Raw genomic sequence first — 16,981 nt, 5'->3', positions numbered from 1 at the left:
CGGTTTGTTGAGGATAGCTTGTGCCTTGAGTCTGCAATCTCGGATGAGGTAAGATGGGAACTGAAGACGTGTAAAGGCTTGTGTTATGTAAGTGCATTCTTCTTCTAAAAAGCAAGGGCTGGAGATGCGAAGAGCTCTCAAGAAGAAGCCAATGAGGACTCCTCTCTTAGTGCGGGTGTCTTGGTGTGAATAAAAGTGTTTAAGATCGTCCTTGTTGGTAGGTTTTCTATACACTTTGAAGAGAAGTTTGTCACTGTCGGGAGATCTGCACAGTAGAACGTCGAGGAAAGGAAGTTTGCCATCATTTTCGAGTTCAAGTGTAAACTTTATGTGTATATATATATATATATATATATATATATATATATATATATATATATATATATATATATATATATATATATATATATATATATTATGGGGTGGGGTCCACCTCTGGTGTAAATTGTGGGACCCATAGCCTCGGAGAAGTGGATAAAAAGGCTTCAAGGAAGAATATTTGGATTTCTTCCTGAAGCCGTTTGAATATTCCACTTCCCCTACCACCCCATCTTTTAAACTATTTTTACCAATAGGAATATTATATATATATATATATATATATATATATATATATATATATATATATATATATATATATATATATATATATATATAGCGGAAGTTTGTGTATGCAGTGATTTCGCAAAGATCATTCTGAACCTGACGAAAAAATATATTTCATTGTGTTTATTATTAAATTATTGTAAACTTATCAAAAATGTATTTAGTTGGATTAAGCTATATTAAATTGCGCTTGTTATAAGGAGGTTAGGTAAGCTTTCTAAGATTATTTTGGTACAAAATTATTAATCTTTACATTAACGTAAATGAAAAAATATATCTTTAAACGTATAAGAGAAAACTTTAGAAAGGACTTAATTTTAAACGAGTTCTTGCTAATTGACCAATTTTACCTATTCGGCACGACATATTTACGTATATATATTCATATTTATTCCGCATGTTTTATATGATTTATTTTCTGCAGGTACGTATGCAAATGAGAAAATAAACGCAAGTGTTTATTAAGTATGCATTACACACACTGCTGCTTTCGACTCTACTGTTTGGTGAGTAAGACGCATGCAACACTGAGCTATCTTTATTGACGAAATATTTCGCCTGCATAGCAGCTTCATCGGTCGAATACAGAGGACATTACAATAGTGGAGATAGTAGAAGTGGAGAGGTAGTGCTCAGTCCCTCAAACTGACTCTCTTAAAGGCTGCACTTGTACTATCTCCAGTAGTGTAATCACCTCTATATTTGACTGCTGTATGGATCCTGCCTGGAGGTTACCTGGAATCGCTTCCGAAGTTTACAATATGAATTGATAACGATCGTTTTATTACCCTGTCAATTACTTTCTAGAAATATTTTTGGAATCTAAGACTTGAACATGTACGTTGATGGGCCTGTGATGTTGATTAAATCAGTGACCTCGCTCAGAGCTGTGATATATATCTCCATACCAAGACCTTTTTTTTTCTTTCTTTTTTTTTATAATAAGAAATAAGTCTGTAGTAGTTGTAAATTTTGAAAGTCATAGCAGTTGCTATGATCGTAAAGTTTTCAGATATTGTCTATCATTTGTGTGTGTGTGTGTGTGTATATACTCACCTAGTTGTGGTTGCGGGGGTCGAGTCACAGCCCCTGGCCCCGCCTCTTCAACTGGCCGCTACTCAGTCAGTCTTCCCACTCCATGAGCTTTATCATACCTCTTCTTAACACTATGTATGGATCCTTCCTCTACTACATCACTGCCCAGGCTATTCCACTTCCTGACAACTCTGTAACTGAAGAAATCCTTCCTAACATCCCTGTGATTCATCTGAGTCTTCAACTTCCAACTGTGAGCCCTTGTTGCTGTGTCCCATCTCTGGACCATCCTGTCTCTGTCCACCTTGTCTATACCTCTCAGTATTTTATATGTCGTTATCATATCCCCCCTATCTCTCCTGTCTTCCATTGTCGTCAGGTCGATTTCCCTTAACCTCTCCTCGTAGGACATATCTCTTAGCTCCGGGACTAGTCTTGTTGAAAACCTTTGCACTTTCTCTAGTTTCATTACACGCTTGGCTAGGTAAGGGTTCCAAACTAGCGCTGCATATTCCAGTATGGGCCTAACGTACACAGTGTAAAGGGTCCTGAATGAGTCCTTATTTAGATGTCGGAATGCTGTTCTTAGGTTTGCTAGGCGCCCGTATGCTGCAGCAGTTATTTAGTTGTTGTGCTGACCAGATGTGCCCGGTGTTATACACACACCAAGGTCCTTTTCGTTGAGTGAGGTTTGCAGGCTCTGGCCCCTAGACTGTACTCCGTCTGTGTTGTTCTTTGCCCTTCCCCAATCTTCATAACTTTGCACTTGGTGGGGTTGAACTCCAGGAGTCAGTTGCTGGACCAGGCCTGCAGTCTGTCCAGATCCCTCTGTAGTTCTGCCTAGTCCTCGTCCGATTTAATTCTTCGCATCAACTTCACATTATCTGCAAACAGAGACACTTCGGATTCTATTCCTACCGTCATGTTCACAAATACCAGAAACAGCATGGGTCTCAGGACTGATCCCTGTGGCACCCCGCTCGTTACAGGCGCCCACTCTGACACCTCGCCACGTACCATGAATCGCTGCTGTCATCCTGACAGGTATTCCCTGATCCATTGTAGTGCCTTCCCTGTTATCTCTGCCTGGTCTTCCGTGGAATTGTGTCAAACGCCTTCTTACAGTCCAAGAAAATGCAATCTACCCACCCCCCTCTCTCTTGTCTTACAGCCGTCACCCTGTGTGTGTGTGTGAGAGAGAGGGGGGGAGGGAGGGAGAGAACATGGAAGACGTTTAGGATGTTAGATTGAGCTCTGAATAGAGGAGAGGCGGTCGGAAGTATCTTTAAATATAGAGTTTGCGGCAGGCAACTCGTTATACCTAGTTGCTTTGTAATTGAAGAGACTTCTGGGTGTGTCTCTAAGATCTCTGTACGGGTGTAAAATCATGAAAGCCCAATATCCTGATGTTATCTAGGATATTTCTTGTTATTTGAATCATTGATAAGGTTGAGCGTCATTGACGTGACCCTGTATTATATAGCAGCTGTTTCAGCATTGCTGACAGCATCAACTTTTAAGGACAGTAGATATACTTTTGTCTCTTCCCTCTTTCATATATTTTCTTTTTTATCACTCCTGCTTTCCTTCTTCCGTCCATATCTCCTCCCCTTCTATATCTGTCTGTTTTTCTCCCATTCCATATCTGCTTTCATATCTCCTCCTCACCTTTCATATCTCCTCTCCTCATCTTCCCCTCTCGTGCATCTCGTGTCCACATCCCCTTCTCTCTCCCCCCCCGCGCTCGCGCGCGCGCGCGCGCACACACACACACACACACACACACACACACACACACACACACACACACACACACACACACACACACACACACACACACACACACACACACACACACACACACACACACACACACACACACACACACAGGGCGCCCCTAAATTAGGAACTGAGAGAGAAAACAATGAAGGCAGGCACTACTGGCAGATTTCCACAGCGTCAGTGAGGCAAGCTCACATTTGTCGCCCACGAAAGTAATTGTTGGGAGGACAAAGGCACCAGAGGAGGACCTCACGAGCATCACAACTTACATTCCATCACCTCACAATACACTCACGTTGTCACCATTCTTCTCAGAATTAATAATTTTTTATTTATATTTTTCATTTTTTATTGATTTACGTTGTATTTTAGATTTATGCCTTTCATTATATACTGTCTTTTATTTATGTTGTATTTTATAGTTATTCTCGTTTTACTTATTGTTTGCATTGTATTTATTTTAATTTTTATTTTTTATTGATTTACGTTATATTTTACTTTTTACTTGTATATATTTAATTTTACCTTGAGTCCATCCGGAATGTGTTCGAGGGTCAGCGCCCCTGCGGCCCGGTCTTAGACCAGGCCTTCCCATGGATGACCTGATCAATAAAGCTGTTGATGCCAACCGCACGAAGTCTAGTGTATGCACCGCAGAACAGTTCATTGGGATCTGCCTTGGGAAACTTGTCCGTTTTCTAATGGAGACAGCCAGGGGTCTGTTCGGAATCCTCCTTATGCATGAAGGGAGAGTATTTCAAGAGTCTTGGTCCTTTTACACTTTACACTTGAAATTTTCCTCAGTGCACTCATTGTACCCTGCCTATTCGTTGGAGGCGTTTTGCATAGTCTACCAAGCCTATTACTTTCACGTAGTGATTTGTGTGCACAGATTTGGAACCAGTCCTAAAATTTTCACGATGTAGATTGTAATATACTTCTTTCGCCTATGTTCCAAGGAGTACAGATCGAGGGACATCAAATGGTCACAGTAATTTAGGTGCTTAACGGAATTTATGTAAGAAATAAAGGTTCTCTTCTCATTCTAAAGGTTTGCAATTTCGCCTATCTTGAACGGAGCTATTAAGGAGCATAGAATTATTCCAGCTTGGAGAGAATAAGTGATGTGAAGAGTATCATAATAGGCTAGGCAGCTTTTGTTTTGAAAGTTCTAGTTATTTAGCATATCATTTTTCCTTGAGGTTGTGATGACACTTGTGATTCCTGAAAGCGAGAGCTCACATGATCACTCTTAAATCTCTCATATTAGTTTTACGCTCTGTTGAGTGATAAGAGCTTGTTTTATACTCCGTTCCACTCTTTATTTCCTTAGTATTTACATAACGTAGTAACTAAAACTTGTCCTCATGGAATATATGGTTGTCAGTGACTCAGTGACAACCATAATCGTAGTTATCAGTGGAAATTGTGAAGCTGAAGTAATTTAATTAGCAAGATTGAGTACTTGCGGTCATGTTATGGTAAAATACCTAGTTTTCTTTATGGTGGGAAGCTTAATTTTTTTTTTCGTTGTTTAAAATGAGAACATCTGCTGCTTTCCTGCTCTCTGTGATTGCTGCATTGTGGGAACAAAAGCTAGCAAGGTTTTCCTGTTATATTCTGTCACACATGATGGGTTACGTACATGAGGTAATGAAAATTGTCAGTCTGACGTGGAAGACTTCGGTAGTGCTATGGGAATATTGTTATGTATTGCACTGTGTGTGACATACCAAAGTCTATCCCTATCCGTCCTGTCATATTAACAGGGAAGATAAGGGAATTAGCCAAGGGGAACAGATAGAAGGTAGAAATGCGAATAAGTCACAAAGAAAAAGAAATAAATATTTATCTCGGGTGGGGGAGGGAATGAGGTAAGACAGGACGAGGTAAAAACCAAACTTCCTTTACTGTTAGAAGCTTGTGTATTTTGAGAGGCAGGCCAGAAGCTGAGACTCAACTCAAATACTAATCGGTAATTACTATATACTCAGGGAACTCAGGGACTGGTGTTCGCTTTGAACTTTTCAATTAAAAATTTCCTTGTGTGGCAGGTGATTTTATATTTTTTTATTAGTATACGGTACATTTATAATTGTTGTATATTGATAATATATTAGTATAGTCAGCCAATTATAGTGAAGTATAAATAATATAGAGAGGAGTATTAACTACCTAACTTTTGTTCTTGTTTTCCTGTGTAATGTTTCGCACAGTTTTTGTGTTCTAAGGAAGTTTTGCAGTGTGTGAGGTGACTCACTGCCAGACTAGACCACACTGGTGTCTTCCTGCGGCTCTCATCGTTTCCTGTGGTTAGGTAAACACCTAGACCACCTCCCTCCCCGCTCCTCCACTTCCAGCCTGATGCCCTCCCCTCTCCAAACGCCCCCATCCTCCCCTCCCCGCCGTTTCTTATATCATCCCCTTCCCACCTGTTCCCACCGCCCCCTAATTCATTCCCTTCTCACCGGCTCCCACCTCCCTCTCCTCGCCAGCCTCAAAAACTTACTTTTCCGCTGTCAACCTTCCATGAGAGACAGTGTATATACATCGCTAGTGCTCCCCCATTTAGAACATAAGAAAGGAGGAACACTGCAGCAGGCCTGTTGGCCCATACTAGGCAGGTCCTTTACAATTCATCCCACTAACAAACATTTGACCAACCCAATTTTCAATGCCACCCAAGAAACAAGCTCCGATGTGCAAGTCCCTCTCAAATCCAACCCCTCCCACTCATGTACTTATCCAACCTAAATTTGAAACTACCCAAAGTCCTAGCCTCAATAACCCAACTAGGTAGACTGTTCCACTCATCAACTACCCTATTTCCAAACCAATACTTTCCTATGTCCTTTCTAAATCTAAACTTATCTAATTTAAATCCATTACTGCGGGTTCTCTCTTGGAGAGATATCCTCAAGACCTTGTTAATATCCCCTTTATTAATACCTATCTTCCACTTATACACTTCGATCAGGTCTCCCCTCATTCTTCGTCTAACAAGTGAATGTAACTTAAGAGTCTTCAATCTTTCTTCATAAGGAAGATTTCTAATGCTATGTATTAATTTAGTCATCCTACGCTGAATGTTTTCTAACGAATTTATGTCCATTCTGTAATATGGAGACCAGAATTGAGCTGCATAATCTAGGTGAGGCCTTACTAATGATCTATAAAGCTGCAGTATGACCTCTGGACTTCTGTTGCTTACACTTCTTGATATAAATCCCAGTAATCTATTTGCCTTATTACGTACGCTTAGGCATTGCTGTCTTGGTTTAAGGTTGCTGCTTGCCATAACCCCCAAGTCCTTTTCGCAATCTGTATGGCTAAGTTCTACATTATTTAACTTATAAGTGCTAGGGTTATGGACACTCCCGAGCTTCAGAACCTTGCATTTATCTACATTGAACTGCATCTGCCACTTTTCTGACCAAGAGTAGAGTTTGTCTAAATCCTCCTGAAGTTCCCTAACATCTACGTTTGAATCAATTATCCTACCTATCTTCGTGTCATCGGCGAATTTGCTCATATCACTAGTAATTCCTTCATCAAGATCATTGATATATATTATAAACAACAACGGGCCCAAGACTGATCCCTGTGGAACGCCACTTGTTACTGATCCCCACTCGGATTTAACCCCATTTATGGACACTCTCTGCTTCCTGTCTGTGAGCCATGATTCGATCCACGAGAGCACCCTTCCCCCAATGCCATGAGCTGCTACTTTCTTCAACAGTCTTTGGTGCGGAACTCTATCAAATGCCTTACTAAAATCTAAGTAAACAATATCAAATTCTTTATCGTGGTCAACAGCCTCAAAAGCTTTACTGAAGAAAGTTAATAAATTAGTTAGACAAGACCGGCCTCTTGTGAATCCATGCTGAGTATCATTAATCAAGCTATGCTTATCAAGATGGCTTCTTATAATCTCAGCTATAATTGACTCTAGTAATTTGCCTACAATTGAGGTCAGGCTTATTGGGCGGTAATTTGACGGTAACGACTTGTCCCCTGTTTTAAAAATAGGAATTACATTAGCCATCTTCCACATATCAGACACTACACCTGTTTGAAGAGATAAATTAAAAATATTAGTTAATGATTCACAGACTTCTATTTTGCATTCCTTTAGAACCCTTGAAAAAACCTCATCAGGACCCGGTGACTTATTTTGCTTCAGTCTGTCTATCTGCTTCACAACCATTTCACTAGTGACTGTGATGTTACATAATTTATCTTCTTCTGGCCCACTATAAAAATTAATTACCGGAATATTATTAGTGTCTTCCTGTGTAAAAACCGAGAGAAAATAATTATTTAAAATCGAGCACATTTCATTCTCTTTGTCAGTAAGATGCCCATAGTTATTTTTAAGGGGACCTATCTTATCTCTGACTTTTGTTCTATATACCTGGAAAAAACTTTTTGGGTTAGTTTTAGAATCCCTAGCAACTTTAATTTCATAGTCCCTTTTAGCTTTTCTTATCCCCTTTTTAATGTCCCTCTTAATGTCAATATACTGATTCATAAGATGACACTCGCTTCTTTTGATACGCCTATAAATTCTTTTCTTATGCCCTAGTAGATATTTCAGCCTATTCATCCATTTTGGGTCATTTCTATTTGATCTAATTTCTTTATAAGGGATAAACGTTCTTTGAGCAGCATGTATTGTGTTCAGAAAACTGTCATATTGATAGCTCTCTTCGTTACCCCAGTCAACAGATGATACGTGTTCTCTAAGCCCATCGTAATCTGCTAAGCGAAAATCTGGGACTGTTACTGAGTTATCCCTACTATCATACTTCCATTCAATTCTAAATGTAATTGATTTGTGGTCGCTAGCACCCAGTTCCTCTGAAACTTCTAAATTATTAACAAGGGATTCATTGTTTGCCGGAACTAAGTCAAGCAGGTTATTACCCCTTGTAGGTTCTGTCACAAACTGCTTCAAAAAACAATCCTGAACTACTTCTAAGAAGTCGTATGATTCTAAATTCCCAGTCAAGAAATTCCAATCAATATGACTAAAGTTAGTCTCCTAGAATTACTACATTATCGTGCCTTGTGGCCCTAACAATTTCCTCCCATAGTAGTCTCCCCTGGTCCCTATCTAAATTTGGGGGATGGTATATCACACCTAAAATTAACTTTTCATGCCCCTCTGAAAATTCTATCCAAACAGACTCTGTATGTGTTACTTCAGACTTAATACCCGTTTTTATGCAATAGTTCAAGCGATCTCGGACATACAGTGCCACCCCACCCCCCTTCCCGATACTTCTATCTACTTGGAACAATTTAAAACCCTGAATGTGACATTCTGCAGGCATGTCCCGACTTTTTGAATTAAACTACGTCTCAGTAATGGCAAATACATCTATGTTACCTGCACTAGCAACTAGTCTCAACTCGTCCATCTTATTCCTAGCACTGCGACTATTTGTGTAATAAATACTTAAAGACCCTCCTCTCTCTTTACCCTTCCTGCTCCTTTCTGTTATTCCACTAAACCTATTACTGTCCTTGTCAATTAGTGCCACTGGCTTTCCAATATCCACCTTATTTTCCCTATTACTAGTTCTCCTAGTACTCATATTACTACCCTGAGACTTCACAGTTTTCCCGCAAAAACCCATACCACTAACTATTCCTAGTTTAAAGATCTAACAGCTCCCTCCACTGCGTTGGCCAGTGCTCCCACCCCACACCTAGATAAGTGAACCCCATCCCTGGCATACATGTCATTTCTGCCATAGAAGAGGTCCCAGTTGTCAATGAATGTTACCGCATTTTCCTTACAGTATTTGTCCAGCCAGCAGTTGACACTAATTGCTCTGGACAACCATTCATTTCCAACTCCTCTCCTTGGCAAAATGCCACATATGACAGGTTTCCCACCCTTCCTCCTAATTATCTCTATTGCTGACCTATACCTGCTAATCAGGTCCTCACTCCTACGTCTGCCAACATCGTTGCCTTCAGCACTGAGACAGATAATAGGATTGCTCCCATTACCTCTCATGATGTCATCCAGACGGCTAACAATATCCTTCATCCCAGCCCCAGGAAAACACACTCTCTGCCTCCTACTCCTATCCTTCAAGCAGAATGCCCTATCCATGTACCTAATCTGGCTATCCCCAACAACAACAATGTTTTTACCTTCCTTGGCGTCGTCCGTCGTGATGCTCCGAGTAGTCGACTCACATTCGCCAGGTAGCATTACACCACTTGTAGAATTCGTCAAGACGTTCTCGATGGTCTTCGTTGGGGTTTCTAGGGATGTCTCACTCACGTCTGCCAATGCTTCTTTGGTGCTCGTTGTGGCATTCCCAGTAGAACACTCACATTCGTCAGGTAGCACCGAGAATGGGTTGGAAGTTTCCACGGTAGTCTTCTGGTTTCTCGTTGTTTCTGCCTCGCCAACTGTTTTCTTGATCTTCAGCTTGGTTCCATGTTGCCCGGCCACTGACCAAGCTCCCCTCTTAACCTGGGGACTCACAACAGGAGGATTACTACGAATCCTCTTGTTCTCCTCCGTTAATCGCCGTATCTCCATCTTAGCAACTCTGAGCTCTTCTCTCAGCTGCTGGTAAAGTTGCTCAAGAGAGGGCATCCTGGTTCAGATTCACAGAGAGCACACAAACAGGTCTTCACAGAGCTAAGTACACGTCACCACTCCAAGAATATTGCTCAGTGCTGACGGCCCCGTTCAAAGCAGGAGAAATGTCAGAGCTGGAACAAATACAGAGATTGTTTACGGTTCACATTGAGCCAGTAAAGCACCTAAATTACAGGTAACGCCTTCAAGTCTTGAACATGTACTCATTGGAGCAGAGAAGAGAGATACATGATGATATATACCTGGAAAGTACTCGAGGGCCTGGTCCCAAATTTGCACACTGCCGTAACAACATATTGGAGTGAGAGATATGGTAGGAAGTGTAAAATAAACCCGGTGAGGAGCAAGGGTGCGGTGGGAACAATAAGGGAACACTGTATCGACATCCGGGGTCCCAGACTATTCAACATCTTACCAAAAGATATCAGAAACAGGGCTGGAACAAGTGTAGAAGCCTTCAAGAGGAAACTGGACAAGTATCTTCATCAGGTGCCAGATCAACCAGGCTGTGATGGATATGTGGGGCAGTGGGGCTCTGTTGAGAGGGTTCCGTGGAGATATGATGGCTGGAGATGAACACACTTGTTGGGTTGTAACACTTGTATTAGCAGTGTGAGAGGGGAGCCCAGCCTGCCTTGTTGTCTGTGTAGGTCTATCCGTCGACTGAGAGAGGGACAGCGCGTCTGACGCTCACACATGCTAGCTGCTAAGTCTACTAAGTCTACCAAGGGGTTGCCTGTATAAAACATATGGATGGTACTATGATACTCAGATAAGCTATACAACATATGTAGGGGATCAGCACCTACGCTGACACCTCCAGCAGCAACAGCCTGGTTGACCAGGCAAGCACCAGACGAGCCTGACCCATGGCCGGGCTCCGACAGTGGTGAAACTCGAAAATCTTCAAAGGTATATCAAAGGTAAAGGTAAGGTGTATAATCTGTATTTATACCGAGTGGTGTGCAATCTCATTGTATATTTGTCAGTGGCATTAGGGATTAAGGATGCACCAGGAGATTTGTATCTAGTGTATATACACTGATTTTACGTTAATCGCTACTTTAAGGAGTAAAGGATTCTTGATAGTGCTCCAGCAGGACACTGTATAACCCGTCGATTTATTGTGCGGGGATAACGCTATGGCTCTTGCGTCAGTGGATGCTACTGACCGGGTCACCATACCACCAAGATATTTTTCCTGACGAATAAAGCACCACCACCACCCCAGGTGAAATGCAGTTTTAATGATCCACGTACAACAGATAATCTTTAAACCTAACAAAGGAACATATCTGAAAGAAACCTGAAGTAAAAGCCTGATCTATCAGGCTGTTCTGGCTGCACGCAGTCCATCGTAGGAACCGCAGCCCTGCTGTTCGGGAACTAATTTCTCCGGTTCCCTCTTGAAGACAGCAAGAGGTTTCTTGGTAATTCTCTTATGCACGGAGAGAGCGTTGAAGAGTCGGGGACCTTTGACACTCAACAAGTTTTCTTAGTGGACTCGTCGCACCCTTGCTTTTTATTGAAGGTACTCTCACTGTGCGCCAAGTCTCTTGCTTTCACATGGAGTAATTCCATCTTTTCAGTCTGTGTATGAAGCTTATTTCAATTGAGTTTATGCAACTCAAGTCATCTTGTTATTGGTTACAAAGAAATGCGTGCCTTTTTAACACTCTAGTCTTTGGTTTTTACACAGGAGGATACAAATGACATAGATAAGGAAATATCGTCTTAAACTCGCCTGCGGCACTAAAATATATCGTCAAATAATTTCAAATTACATTAAAAAGCTACAGAAAGACTTGAGTGGTTGGTGCTGTAGTCGAATAAGTGGCAGATGCAGTTTGACGCAGACAAGTGTAAGGTTTTTAATCCTAGAGAAAGAAAATAACTGTGACATTTATAAGCTAAATAATGTAGATATTAGTCAAGGTGAATGTGTATTAGGAATTCTGATTGACAAGAATTCAGTCAAGACAACCTTGTATAAGGGTTCGAAATAAAGCTGATAGAATTCTTGGCTTAGCATCAAGAAATATAATTTATGGAATTTGTGTACACAATGTATGTCATCAAAAATAACTCCCTACCATTCTTTCTGCTTCCTCGAATCTCTTCTGCCTTCTAATGCTTTCAGCTTCGTTCTCCTCTAGCTCCGTTCTGCTCTCCTTTGGCGTTCGCACTTAGCTGGTCCCTCCGGTACACACAAGCCAACACCTTGGCCAGAAGCAGCAGCAAGGAAGGTAATTTCGTATGGATGAACCATGGTCAGCCCGCAGATATTTAAATGTCAGTGTCAAGGTGATGGAGTGACTCCTTGCGGGAATCGTGGTAGTGGTGAAGGGGGGTGAGGAAGCAGTTGTGAAGATTAGAAAAGAATGGGTGTGAGGGGTGAAGAAATGGATGGGTGGAGGGGGTAGGTGGGTTTGGGAGGAAGTAAAGGTGTTTGGAGTGAAGTGAATTACGGGGCTAGACATTATTTTTTAGTGCAACTGTATACATCAGAAAAGTGCTGATGTCGTTATATAGTGGGAACAAAAATCTACCTGTATTTCCATAAGATATACCATCACACAGGATGTATTTCATACTGTGTTGAAATCTGTGAGCTTGAGGTGGGAGACTTCAGTAGGACAGTGGGTTATCAAGCATTCCATTAAAGGCCAGCACGAGAGTTTCAAAGGTTTCATTCCGACAGAGCTAAAGTTACTATTACTTGGGAATTTTTTTTTATTCGCCGGTATTCTCCCGGCCCGGGTCTTTTCCAAGTAGTAGTGACCCGGCCTTGGCTCCCTATCTGGGGAGTGTCTCGAGACTTAAGTCTCCCATGGGAGGAGGTATAGTACCTCCTCATCTTTGGGACCAAGTGTCCCCAGGCCTAGCCACATTCCCCGCCCTCACGGGGCTCGTAGGGAGAAGCTAGGCCTCTGGTCTGCCATCTACCCCGCCTCAAAGGGGCTCGTGGGGATGGCAGTCTTATGAGCTGCAGATGGTAGCAACCAAGCTCAGGCCTCTCTTGACCTTCTACTTGGGAATTACCGTCTCTCAGAATGGTCTGTCCCACACACAGGAGAAATTGAAAGTTTACGAAAAGATCTTTATCATCACAGAGCGGGGCAACAAAAATTATATATAGGAGAGAAAATTAAGGTAGGGAGAACTGGATTACATTATATATATATATATATATATATATATATATATATATATATATATATATATATATATATATATATATATATATATATATATATATATATATATATATATATATATATATACACACACACACACACACACACACACACACACACTTCTCCTATAGCCTCAGAAGGCTCCAAGGAAGAATATTGGATTTCTTCCTGAAGCCATTTGAATATTCCACTTCCCCTACCACCCCATCTTTTCATTCTTTTTACCAATAGGTATATTTTATTACATAATATGGTACAAAAGATTTAAGATACATTGTTGATAAAAAGACGGCATATAAGTACATGAGGTGTACATGAGATACATGTCTAGTACATTTTGTTATGCGTTTGTCACTGATTATAATGCGAAAATTTCATCCAGCTCCTCAGAGCTGGGGCACGTACCCAAGATACAACATGCATTACCCCTCTGAACAGCAGCGCTGAATCGCTGGGACAGAAAACTAGCTACCCTGGGATCCCTAGTTACCCTGACGAGTCTTTTGCCTAGCTCCTTAAGGAACTTAGATGCACCATTTCCCCATGAGCCAAGGGTCTCCGAGCTTATGGAAACAAACATATAATGATGGGCAAGTTCTCCGTATTTTGTAGATTTTTGGGACTCCCTGAAGCTGGCAGCTGCTGCTCCTTCCTCCCTGGTGTATTGGAGATAGGTATCAGCCAAGGTAGATGCACATGTGTACTCTCACACCAGCTGCTTGCCGTCTGTCCAGGCTTAAAGGGTGATACCATCTGGACGCTTTTGGCTGCCATCAGATCTGCATGGTTGGGGTGGCTCTCTTATTGCTGGGCATCTGGCTGTTGTGAGGCCCCTCTTGATAATGTTATTAACATCTTCATGTCTTGCAATCTTTCCCTCGGATTTACGGCACACAAGACTATGGTATCCTAATCGGTCTGCTGCTTCGCTGCCACAAATTCACCTGTGTTCGGCGAGAATAGGGGCGGCAAGTCGAAGGGCAACATCAATGCGGATGGTCTGTGGGGTCGAGGCGTGTGCCAAGACTGGAGGTGGGAACAGCCAACAGAAAGTCCCCTGCATGAGAAGCTCTCACTGCCAGGAAGCGGGCTCTGTCTTTTCCCGACACACACTGAAGCATTGTTGAGGCTGTGTTCTCCACTGTTGGGCCATCCCAGTGTGACTGTTAGTAGTTGTTGGTGATTACTGGTCTAGTTTCAGAGCCCGTTAAATTATCCCAGATCATGGCTCCGTCAACGAACTTTTGGTCATGGACTCCAGTCTTGTCCCTAAGATAACAAAAAAAAAGGCACAATACCGTGACTGGAACGATACACAAATAACCCGCACATAAAAGTGAGAAGCTTACGACGACGTTTCGGTCCGATTTGGACCATTTACAAAGTCACAGAAAGTGTGACTTTGTAAATGGTCCAAGTCGGACCGAAACGTCGTCGTAAGCTTCTCACTTTTATGTGCGGGTTATTTGTGTATTGTCCCTAAGATGTTCAGGGAGAATAGCTGCTACAAGTGCACTGGATGCAACGCATGATGCCAGGAAAGCAGGTAGCGCAATCTGTGATGACTTGCGGACACCAATGCCTTCTAGTCCTTGCACTAGACTGGTAGGTTTAAGAAGAGACTGGGCAAATATATGAGTGGGAGGGGCTGGGTTTGATTGGTGTCATGGGGTACGGGAGTTATTTCTTGGGTAGCTTTAGGTAGAGGTCGTTTTGACAAGGACCTGCCTCATATGGGCCAGTAGGCCTTCTGCAGTGTTCCTACATTCTTATGTTCTTATGTTCTTAAGAGAGGTGGTGGGGGAGAATGTTACGCTGTCTGGGGATCTTTATCAGTACTCAAGTGGCTCTTATCAACAAAGCCACTTTCTTCCTTATTCTCCCTTCCTTGCTTTTCCCCTCTTCCTTTTATACTATCTCATATTGCTGAACACAGGTGTACAGACCTTGAACGTGCTGGAAGTGCTGATGGTATTGCCTAAAGCACTCGCCCGCACCCATAGTATAATTTCTAATCCTAAGGTCTAAACAGAGGTCGGTATTTTACTTTGCTCGTGATAGCTGATATTAACTAAGAAACTTATTTTCTGCACAGTATAAGACATCTACAGTATTGTAAACATAGTTTTAGCGGCAGGTAAGTGATCAACGGTCATACCACGTTCAGCACACCTCGCCCAGTAAGCAAAGTTAAAAATTAAGCAACGCTGAGTTTGGTGACCGCTTGGTGGCCTGCCTGGAGGGTGTTCCAGAAGTTAGTGCTCCCGCAGCCCATATACAGGTCTCGGCCTGTATACTTTTTTTTTTAGGGGGGGATAAGAACATAAGAACGAAGGAACACTGCAGCAGGCCTACTGGCCCATGCGAGGCAGGTCCAAGTCTCCTACCGGCTTTAGCCAATGCACCAAACCTAGTCAGGTCAGGTCACATTGACTTAAGGGAGGAACACGGCAACCGACCTGGTAGCACAAGCTATCAGGTCCAACTCACACCCACCCACATCCACTCATGTATTTATCCAACCTATTTTTAAAGCTACACAACGTTCTGGCCTCTATAACTGTACTTGGGAGTTTGTTCCACTCATCCACAACTCTATTACCAAACCAGTACTTTCCTATATCCTTCCTGAATCTGAGGGGAGAATGCCGAAGCCTGGCTCAGGCAAGACTGCGGGGGTAAGAGAGCCCTTGAAATCGATCACAGTTATGTACAGGCGGAGGATTGGCTTGCTTTCACTTAACTAGACATAAGAACATAAGGAAGAAACACTGAAGCAGGCCTACTGGCCCATGCTAGAGAACTCCAAGTCTTTGTGTGGCCTTTAAATCCATTTATCAGAGGCGAATGTAACTAGCATAAAAAAATTATTTCTCTAATGCATTTAAACATATATAAAATATTATTATTGTTATAGATCTGTATCACTTGTATCATGTACTTTTAGAAATATTATTATTATTATTATTATTATTATTATTATTAGCAGCAGTAGTAGTATTTTTGCTTCAATGATTGAGCATCCGCTAGTACTGGAATTTTTCGTGCTCCTTACTGTATTATATCCTCCATCACGTACTGATTGGTTACTTGAGACAAACTACGTGTTACTTTGCAGGCGGAGAAATGGCTTTCGCGTGTTACTAGAATATTTCGATGCATTCCCGTGTTATTGCGTGTTGTATAAGACTAAGTCATTCCCAGCCACTACTCGGCGAGGGTGGGGTACTACTGGGGTGGGGATTACCGGGTGAAGGGTGGCCCACTGGGGGATTGGGGAGAAATGGCGTGTATTGAGGTGACGCATGGTTTGGTAATATATACGGGGGTAGGGAACTTGTGAGGAGGAGGTGGAGGTGCACGGAAGGTGGGGTGCACGGAAGGTGGGGTACAGGGAAGGTGGGGTACAGGGAAGGTGGGGTACAGGGAAGGTGGGGTACAGGGAAGGTGGGGTGCACGGAAGGTGGGGTGCGCGGAAGGTGGGGTGCAGGAAAGGTGGAGTGCAGAGAAGGTGGGGTGCAGGGAAGGTGGGGTGCAGGGAAGGTGGGGTGCAGGGAAGGTGGAGTGCAGGGAAGGTGGGGTGCAGGGAAGGAGGGGTGCAGGGAAGGTGGGGTGCAGGGAAGATGAGGTGCAGGGAAGGTGGGGTACAGGGAAGATGGGGTACAGGGAAGGTGGGGTGCACAGAAGGTGGGGTACAGGGCAGGTGGGGTGCAGGGAAGGTGGAGTGGAG

The sequence above is a fragment of the Cherax quadricarinatus genome, chromosome 30 (assembly GCF_038502225.1).
Source record: "Cherax quadricarinatus isolate ZL_2023a chromosome 30, ASM3850222v1, whole genome shotgun sequence".
In the NCBI taxonomy this organism is placed as follows: domain Eukaryota; kingdom Metazoa; phylum Arthropoda; class Malacostraca; order Decapoda; family Parastacidae; genus Cherax; species Cherax quadricarinatus.
The sequence above is the reverse complement of the archived record's forward strand: the minus strand, read 5'-3'. Positions refer to the sequence as shown.